Genomic DNA, 8,946 nt, shown 5'->3' on the forward strand with positions numbered 1-8,946 from the left:
ATAAAAAAGTTACAAACAAGAACATTGTTAAAAATTGTTACTAAATATATCATAAAAAGTCCCTTACCCTAACAAGCAGTCGAAAGAGAATATCTGTCCCTGTTGTAGAGTCAAAAACGTATTTATCTGCAATAAAAGCAAGCATAATATAACTTATCATCATATGTATACAAAATATCTATAAAAAACATGACATGTTAAATTCCTTGTTTAACCCTTTTGAATGGCGTGTTTGGAGGAGCCATATCCAGTAGCATTCTCTTTGTAATAATAGTCTCTTTTTATCTTGCCCCTGTTTAACAATTATCCTTTCCAAAATCTGCCACCCAACCTGTGCCACCTGATGCCCACAGTTTTACAAATGTTTGGCTAACAGGGTCTCTCTTTTTTTCTCACTATCCTTGCTTATCCCATCTTTTTTTATTTTCTGAGTGGATTGAGGTCGGTAATTGGGTATAGTTGATTTATGCTCATTGAGCCTTACTTTCATAGATCTTGTAGTCTGTCCGACATAAACTAACCCGCAAGGGCATTTAATGCAGTAAATGACGTCCTTACTGTCACACGTGAAAAAACCACCCACTTCATGCCTAGTGCCATGCTGCGGGTGTGGGACGAAGGAGCCTTGAATAATGCCATTGCAATGGCTACAGTTCCTACATGCGTAGGTTCCTTTTTTTGTAGTGGTTGTAAAAGATTGCTTAGGAGCCAATCTCTGTTTGATGGACTCTCCAATATTCTTGCTGCAATGGTATCTTCCAGCCTTTGCCCAGGCTGAGATATGTAACTGTCTCTAGGCTGAAATGGTATCTTCCAGCCTTTGCCAGGGCTGAGATATGTAACTGTTTCTAGGCAGGAATGGTATCTTCCAGCCTTTGCCCAGGCTGAGATATGTAACTGTCTCTATTCTGCAATTTTATTTTCCAGCCTTTGCCCAGGCTGAGATATTTAACGTTCTCTAGGCTGCAATGGTATCTTCCAGCCTTTGCCCAGGCTTAGATATGTAACTGTCTTTAGGCTGCAATGGTATCTTCCTGCCTTGTCCCAATCTGAGATATGTAACTGTCTCTAGGCTTCAATGGTATCTTCCAGCCTTTTCCCAGGCTTAGATATGTAACTGTCTCTAGACTGCAATGGTATCTTCCAGCCTTTGCCCAGGCTGAGATATGTAACTGTCCCTGCGCTGCAATGTTATCTTCCAGCCTTTTTCCAGGTTGAGATATGTATCTGTCCTTGCACTGCAATGGTATTTTCCAGCCTTTACTCAGGCTGAGATATGTAACTGTCTCTAGGCTGCAATGGTATCTTCCAGCCTTTGCCCAGGCTTAGATACGTAACTGTCTCTAGGCTGCAATGATATCTTCCAGCCTTTGCCCAGACTGAGATATACAGTACAGTGTCCTTAAAATACAATCAGCTAATGGCAGAAAAAAAGCTTTCCCAACATGCAGTTCTCACCTTGCAGTTGTATGTACTTACTATCGCACTCTGATTACTATGTTTGTTATACAAACCCCAGAACAGTTACATGACATAAACAAAGTTTTAACTTTTCTTTTTACAGTAGTAATTCCTTTGCTTAACCCTATAATTTAATTTACAGCCTTTGAAATCAAGTAGCGATGAGCGAATCTGTCCCGTTTAGCTTTGCCGAAAATAATGCGCACAATTTTTTTGATGGACATCATTTTTTTGCCACGCACAACAATTTTTTTTGATACCTTCAAATTTTTCCGCATTTCGCCATTGGCGGATTTTTTCGTGAAATGCGGAAATTTACCATGAATGCATGCCTTTTGAAAAATGTTGCTCTCCACTAGCCACAAGAGCCGTTTTAAGAAGTATGAGATATACTCTGAAGTCAAAATTGTACAGTACTGTATTTTTAACATTATTTTGTAATTGATTATTTAGTAAATGAGGATATTGATCTTTAATTCCAATATACAGACCATAAGTGAACTTATTTAAGGGCACATTTTATTTACGGAGAGTGAATAGTTTACTGAGTTACATCTTCATTTAATACTACTAATTTAGTATCTGTGCAAGTGCATATACAATACTTTTATAAATTGGATTTTAAAGGGAACATATACCTTGATTTTTCACATAACCTAATATTATTAGTCTGGAGAACTGAAGGCACTTCCTCATTAGCATGACCTCATGGTGTCAGTGAGTGACAAGCAGAATGCTATAATAGCAGCCCAAGTCCCTCTCCCATGTCTCTCTGCTTTGAACCTGACTAAATCTCACCCTCTGTCTCTCTGCTCCAAGCCTAACTAATTCCTGCCCTGACTCTCTCTCTCTCTCTGCTCCCCACCTGATTTAAAGTGCACCTATGACCCTCTAATTGTTTTGCCCACTAGAGGTACAGTCTAATAAAGCTTGCACTCTGGTTGGGGAAACAATTGTTGTTTTTTTTTTAAATAAAGCTAGAATGCCTATACTGGGAGGAACTCCTGTTTTGGGCAGCCATGTTGTTTGCCACATATGAGCATAATGAGCGAGTCTCCCCGGTCGCTCAATATGCACAATGCGCCTGATGTAGGAGTGGTGAATATGATTTACCCTCCTATGTCACATGCATGAGCCAGTTGTGGCACTCGCTCATGATGCTTATGCAAGTGTCCCAACAAGGGTTGCCACCTCTCCTGTCTGGGAACTCCGGGCAGAGAGGTGGGGTGTGACATCACAGGGGCAGGGTTTTGATGCAGCGATTGGTGATTGCCCAATCATCGCGCCAATTTTAGAGAATCCTGATCCAAATTGGAAAATCAGATAGGTGGCAACTCTGGTCATCAACACAGCTGCCTGCACCGGGAGCTCTCTACTGGTGTGGGCAGCCTAGCACTATTGTTTCCCCCAACCAGAGTGCATGCTCTATTTGCCCACACCGCTGGTGAGGGAAATAATTTGAGGGCAATAAGTGCCCTTTAACTGTATTAGTCTCTTATGTCAGCTTATGTCAGTTAGCTTAGTAGCTATTCTCTCTGCTCCCTATTTTAGTAATGCTCCTTCATTGGTGCTATGTTGCATACTACTTGTAATTTCAACCACTAAAATAGAAAAAGCTAAACTGAGGATTTGCATGATAGCCTTGTAATTGGGGACTGACACATTTGCCCTTAGTCTCAACAGAGGGAAAATAAAATTGGGATAAATTCTTAAAAAAGTTGGAACCTTTATTGTTAATAAGATTGGAACACATTTGGCCAATTATGTTTTATAGATATAGAAGGACCAGGGGAACATTATGTTCTATAGTTGTCATATTGTAATGTAGGGTAAATGAAACTGAAGACAGTTCTGTGGCAATGAAATAAAATATGTTAAGGGAAAAATGTGTGAAATATGAACAATTTGTCCTTTTCAAGCATTAAATATATCTTTTGCAAAGCTAAGAAAGTATTTAGTGACCCATCTAATAGTGAAAAAAAGATTTAATATTTCATAGTTTGCAACAGATCTCGTTGTATGTAGTACAACTCACTATGGCACCTTAAATTGGTTCTGCACAATTAAAATTCACATCATATCACCTTTTTTATTTAATAAGTAATATTACATTCTCAAATATTGTGACTTTCAAAACACAATTGCGATATTCTCTGTAATAAATTACTTACCGGCGCAGTGGGGAAGCCCGCCGCGCCGTCCTCGTCTTGTGCTGGCAGCCTCCTAGTGCGCGCCGCACGTGCGCTTCCGCCTTTTATAGGAGAAATGACGTCAGCGCGATTGGCGCGAAAGTTTGAATATTTAAGGGGTCATTTGATACATTTTCGTTGCCTGTGATAGGATTGATTCCTGGTGCCTTTTCTGAGCTTTGTGCGTTAGTTCCTGTATCCTGCTAGTGATTTCCTGTGGTTTTGACCCGGCCTGTTCCCGACTATTCTGCTATCCGTATCCTGACCCCCGGCCTCATCCTGCTGTTTGACTATTCGGTTTGACCCTTGCCTGTCTGATGATCCCTGATTTCTGCCTGCCTCGACCCAGCCTGCCTGACTACGAACTTGCCTAATCGTATTGTACCGTGATCTTCGGCCTAACTGACTTTAACTACTGTCGTGCCCCTTTGCTTGCCAGAACTCCTCACCTTGTTCCTCTCGTTAAGTCCAGGTGGCATCTGAGTAGCTGAGGGCTCCTCCCGAAGCCAAAGGCGGTCACAATACTGGTGAAGCCGAGACCAGGGAACTTGGTATCAGTTCTGGTTTAGGGTGCCGACCATGACATTCTCATACAAATGATAAAAGCATTTTTGAGACATTTTAGAACTTCAGAAATTATCATGGTCACTCCAAATTTATACCATATCATGTTTAAAGCCCAGAAAAAAATCAGATCTTAGTAAATGTGCCCCTATGTGTAAAGTGCACTGGCAGGTACTGCGTCAACCTGTGGTCATACTGAGAGAATTTCAGAGAAAAAAATGCATACCTTCACAGATCCACTCAGAGTGGATGCAGAGCCACTCAGATCACCTGTGCAAAGCAGGCGGACAAACAGCCTTGTGTGGCATTAGTTTACTAGAAAATAAGAATAAGAAATGATGTCAAAAAGCAATGCTCTTTTTTTTCTTTTTTTTGCACTGCCTTGCAACTGTTCAGGCCACACAAAACAATGCAATTTAACATCTTTTGTCTAGAAAAAATTTCTACTGAAAAATCATTAGGAAAAGAGAGAAATGCTTGATTTCAACATTGAATTTCATAAACAGGTGTGAATAGTATATATTTGTAAGTAATTATTTTTCCCATCTTTAGAAAATGCTTTCAGCCAATGAAACAATGGTAATGGAATTTAAGCTCATTGGATTTAAAAGCCCTCATATTGTCAAAATGCTCACATTTCTTCTTTTTCTGGCAATTTATATTATAACCATCTCTGGAAACCTTCTCATAATTTTACTCGTGTCAACAAGCAGCCGCCTTCACTCTCCAATGATTTTTTCCTGAGCAACCTCTCTGTATTGGAAATTACTTTTACAACCAACATTGTTCCCAATATGCTGCAGAATTTATTGAGTGGTGATGGAGTTATATCATTAGCTGGATGTCTTACACAGTACTACTTCTTCAGTTCCACAGCCTCAACTGAATGTCTTCTTCTTGCAGTTATGTCTTATGACCGTTATTTGGCCATATGTAACCCATTGTGCTACACATCTCTAATGCAGTCACAGCTGTGTGCTTATTTGGTGATATAGTCATGGTTAGCCAGCTTTATTATATCAATAATTACTTTGATATTGCTGTACAGGTCCAATTATTGTGGCCCAAATGTAATAGATAGCTTTTTTGTGATCTGACCCCACTCATACATCTTGCATGCTCTGACACCTTCTTAGTAGAGATTGAATCATTTATATTTGCCTCCATACTAACACTACTCCCTTTTGTTTTTACTCTTGAAACATATATTATTATTATATACAGTGTCCTTAAAATAAAATCAGCTAATGGCGGATAATAAGCTTTCTCAACATGCAGTTCTCACCTTGCAGTTGTATGTACTTACTATGGCACTCTGATTACTATGTATGGTATATATATATAGAGTCCACAGGTATAGCGGTGCACACTGGGAATCCTTTAAAAGTTAGCTTTTATTGAACTATATAAAACTTAATACATGGAGAAATAGGTCAACGTTTCGGCCCCCATCTTGGGCCTTTGTCAAGACCTTAAACATGTAACAACCATCAAAGCTATAAATAGATAAAAGCACAAACCCACACCCAATGGCACAAGTCATTCCAGTCATGTGTCAAAATTAAAAGAAAAGAAACCCTGTACCAAGGAGAAAACAATATCAAACACCATAAGGAGAATTATAATGAGCATACCACTGGCCATAAACTCCCATTTATATTCTGGCCCATCACCTCACATTAAGGGCCCTAGAATCTAAACCCCACAGAGATCTAGCGTTGATTTAAAAAGCAGGAAAAAGAGCAATATTCATTAAGGCCAAAAGGAGATAATGTATTTAAAGTTTTAATCCAGAATGTTTCCCTTTGTAGGAGCAAACGGGAGCGGTCACCCCCCCTCCTGGGTAGGGGAACATGGTCGATTGCAATATAACGAAAGGTGGGTAACCTGTGGCCCTGTTCTAAAAAATGTTTTGCCACCGGTTTATTAGTCACCCCATCACGAAATGCTGTACTAATAGCAGAGCGATGACCATCCATACGCAGCCTCAACGTTTGATCAGTCTTTCCTATATAGGACAAACCACAGGGACAAGTAATCAAATAAATGACAAAAGATGTGGTACAAGTGATATGATGTCTTATATTGAGACGCTTACCCGTATGGGGATGTAAAAAAGTCACCCCTGGAGTCATATACCGACAAGAGGTGCAATTGGGGCATTTAAACCATACAGGTTTGTTGCTACGCAACCATGAACCAGATTTCTTTTGGTAACATGCTATCGGGTCACTCTGTACTAAGAGATCACGTAAATTTATACCCCTTCTGTAGCTAACAAGTGGGGCATTGGGTAATACCTTCTTAAAGGCATGGTCGGCCTGAAGAATATTCCAATTTTTACCAATCGTATTTCTGATGTGGCCAGATCTAGAATTAAAGGTAGTACAAAACACCACACCAGGATGTGCCTTGGGACCCCTGCTAGTGAGATTACAGCGAGAGCGAGCCGTTGATAAAGCTTGCGTTAAAACTGAATCTGGGTAACCCCTTGCTTGAAAGCGCCCCCACATCTCCAGGATTTGGGTTTCCGCTATGCGCTCATCTGAGTTATTCCTCAAAACCCTACAAAATTGTGAGATGGGTAGGGATTTTTTAAGGGCTGGAGGGTGACTACTACCAAAGTGGAGAAGCACGTTCTTGTCAGTGGGCTTGCGGAACAACGAGTAGCCCAACTGGCCACCCGTGATCCACAGCTCAGTGTCCAAAAAATGTAGCCGCTCCCTCTGGATCTCTGCTGTAAATTTAACAGGACTGTCCAATGCATTAAGATTTGTCACCATCATATGAAATTTATCCTCCGTTCCATACCAGAGCATAAGCATATCGTCTATATAGCGTCGGAAAATAATTCAAGGTAAGTGCTAAATGCAAAAGTTCCAGTACGAATGAAATTGGGGGCCCCTGATATGTATCCATTGACTCCAGCGCAGTATATATATATGATATAGACCAATGTAGCTCACAATGGAACAATGTAATTAAAGTCATTGACGGAAAATTGTCCACAATGTAATAATAAATGTATTCCTTTGTCGGAACAGGTTTTCCTTTGTTTAAATTTAATATAACTTTTTGTGAAACTATTTAGCAAACTTATCTGCCAGTGGAAGAAAGATTGTGAATTTTATAGTTTCCACCAGTGAACAGTGAATTTAAAATGTCAAACTTTAATAGCTGCATTAAAGCTGATAATCAGCATGTAAATTTAAAAGAAACATAAAATCAGACGTCAGGGATTTTTCTTGTACATAAAACCAAGTCTCTAAATAATCAATAGACTAAGATCATTGACAAATCCAGCTTTCTAACAGTATTTCTAATATGTCTGTGTGTCTGTGCCCATGTACAGGATCTCCCAGTGGTGTAGCAAAACACATATACAGGTGTTGACACAACGGGAATCTCTAATAGGTATGGAGACAATGGTTTCTGAAATGCCATGTGATACAGATACAGGATAGCTTCCATGCTGTGTTTAATTTACCCAGATTAACTCAAGGTGATTAAGGCTTCTGAGACTTGTGAGAACATTATTATAACTTATATATAAGGCCCAAACATATTGTAGGTGTTTAAATTTGAAGGTGCATACACTTACTGAAGGCTCGGTGAGCAAAGTACAATTTGATCACAAAAACCATCTTTTTTCCTCACAATGCATAGTTTCTTCCCACAATTCTGGCATCATTGCAGATTCAAATGGACAATTCTCTTAACGCACAACTGCAATTCCTCTCAAATTAGTCTGTTATTCTCCCCCAGAAGAACATCAGTGGAAGAATAACAGATTGGAAAAATATTCATATTGGAAAAATATTTATAACACCAAATTCAATCTTATATTTCATGAACAATCAATTTTTTTTTTAAAAAATTCTAGTGAATCGGCTCAATGTGTGAACTAGATCTCAAAACAAGTTAAAGTCAACGATTTTCCTATTATCAGTATTATTTTATTTTTATTGTAGTCAAAGAAAACCCCATGGTATCTTTAAGGTAATATACCAGATACTATTCCATATGTTGCTCCTCCATGGGACAGCTGTGCTAGTATTAATTGAGGGAGTTTTTTTTTTAATCTTTATTCGTGTTAATGTAACATAGTTTATCATAACTGGCAATGATCATGAGTTCTCTGTATCATATCATATATACTGTATATATATATATATCCATATTCAAAGCCACATGAGGGCAGTACAGTATAAGAAACATTGTGAAGATTTTGATTACAGTTAAAATGATTGGTCACAATGTACTGTACAGCAGCAGAATGTGAAACATTTCTGGTTCTATTTCTGTATCCTCAGACTTAAACATGGATCACTTGAGAACATACACGTTGGTTAGAAACAGAAAATCAGTTTCTTTCTACCCAAAGGGATATTTAGAGGGAATTACCTGATGACAAACGAATGCTTTAAGCCTTGTACTGTAGCAGTAACAGACACATGTGAAGCCCAGTGAGCAATAAAAACTATTTTGTCCAACTGACAGATTATGTTTCCGGTTTCCTTGGAAAATTTAGAGAAATAAAAATATTAAGAAAGAGAGAAAGTAAACAAGTATACTATAACATGATAGGATAAACCAGGTATACATATTATATATTTACAATATACTGTAAGTATAATAATATTGTACATTTCTCTACATCTCTACATGATCTAGAAAAAAAAATACAAATCACATGGGGAGGCTGACTGAGGCCCTGTTAGGGGTAGGAGCT

The 8,946-nt window shown here is 38.8% G+C and overlaps 1 pseudogene; it reads left to right on the forward strand.

The window, feature by feature from the left end:
* The first annotated feature begins 598 nt into the window (after positions 1–598).
* On the forward strand, positions 599–5,472 carry LOC116412295 (annotated as a pseudogene).
* The last annotated feature ends 3,474 nt before the right edge of the window (positions 5,473–8,946 follow it).

The sequence above is a fragment of the Xenopus tropicalis genome, chromosome 1 (assembly GCF_000004195.4).
Source record: "Xenopus tropicalis strain Nigerian chromosome 1, UCB_Xtro_10.0, whole genome shotgun sequence".
Classification (NCBI taxonomy): Eukaryota; Metazoa; Chordata; class Amphibia; order Anura; family Pipidae; genus Xenopus; species Xenopus tropicalis.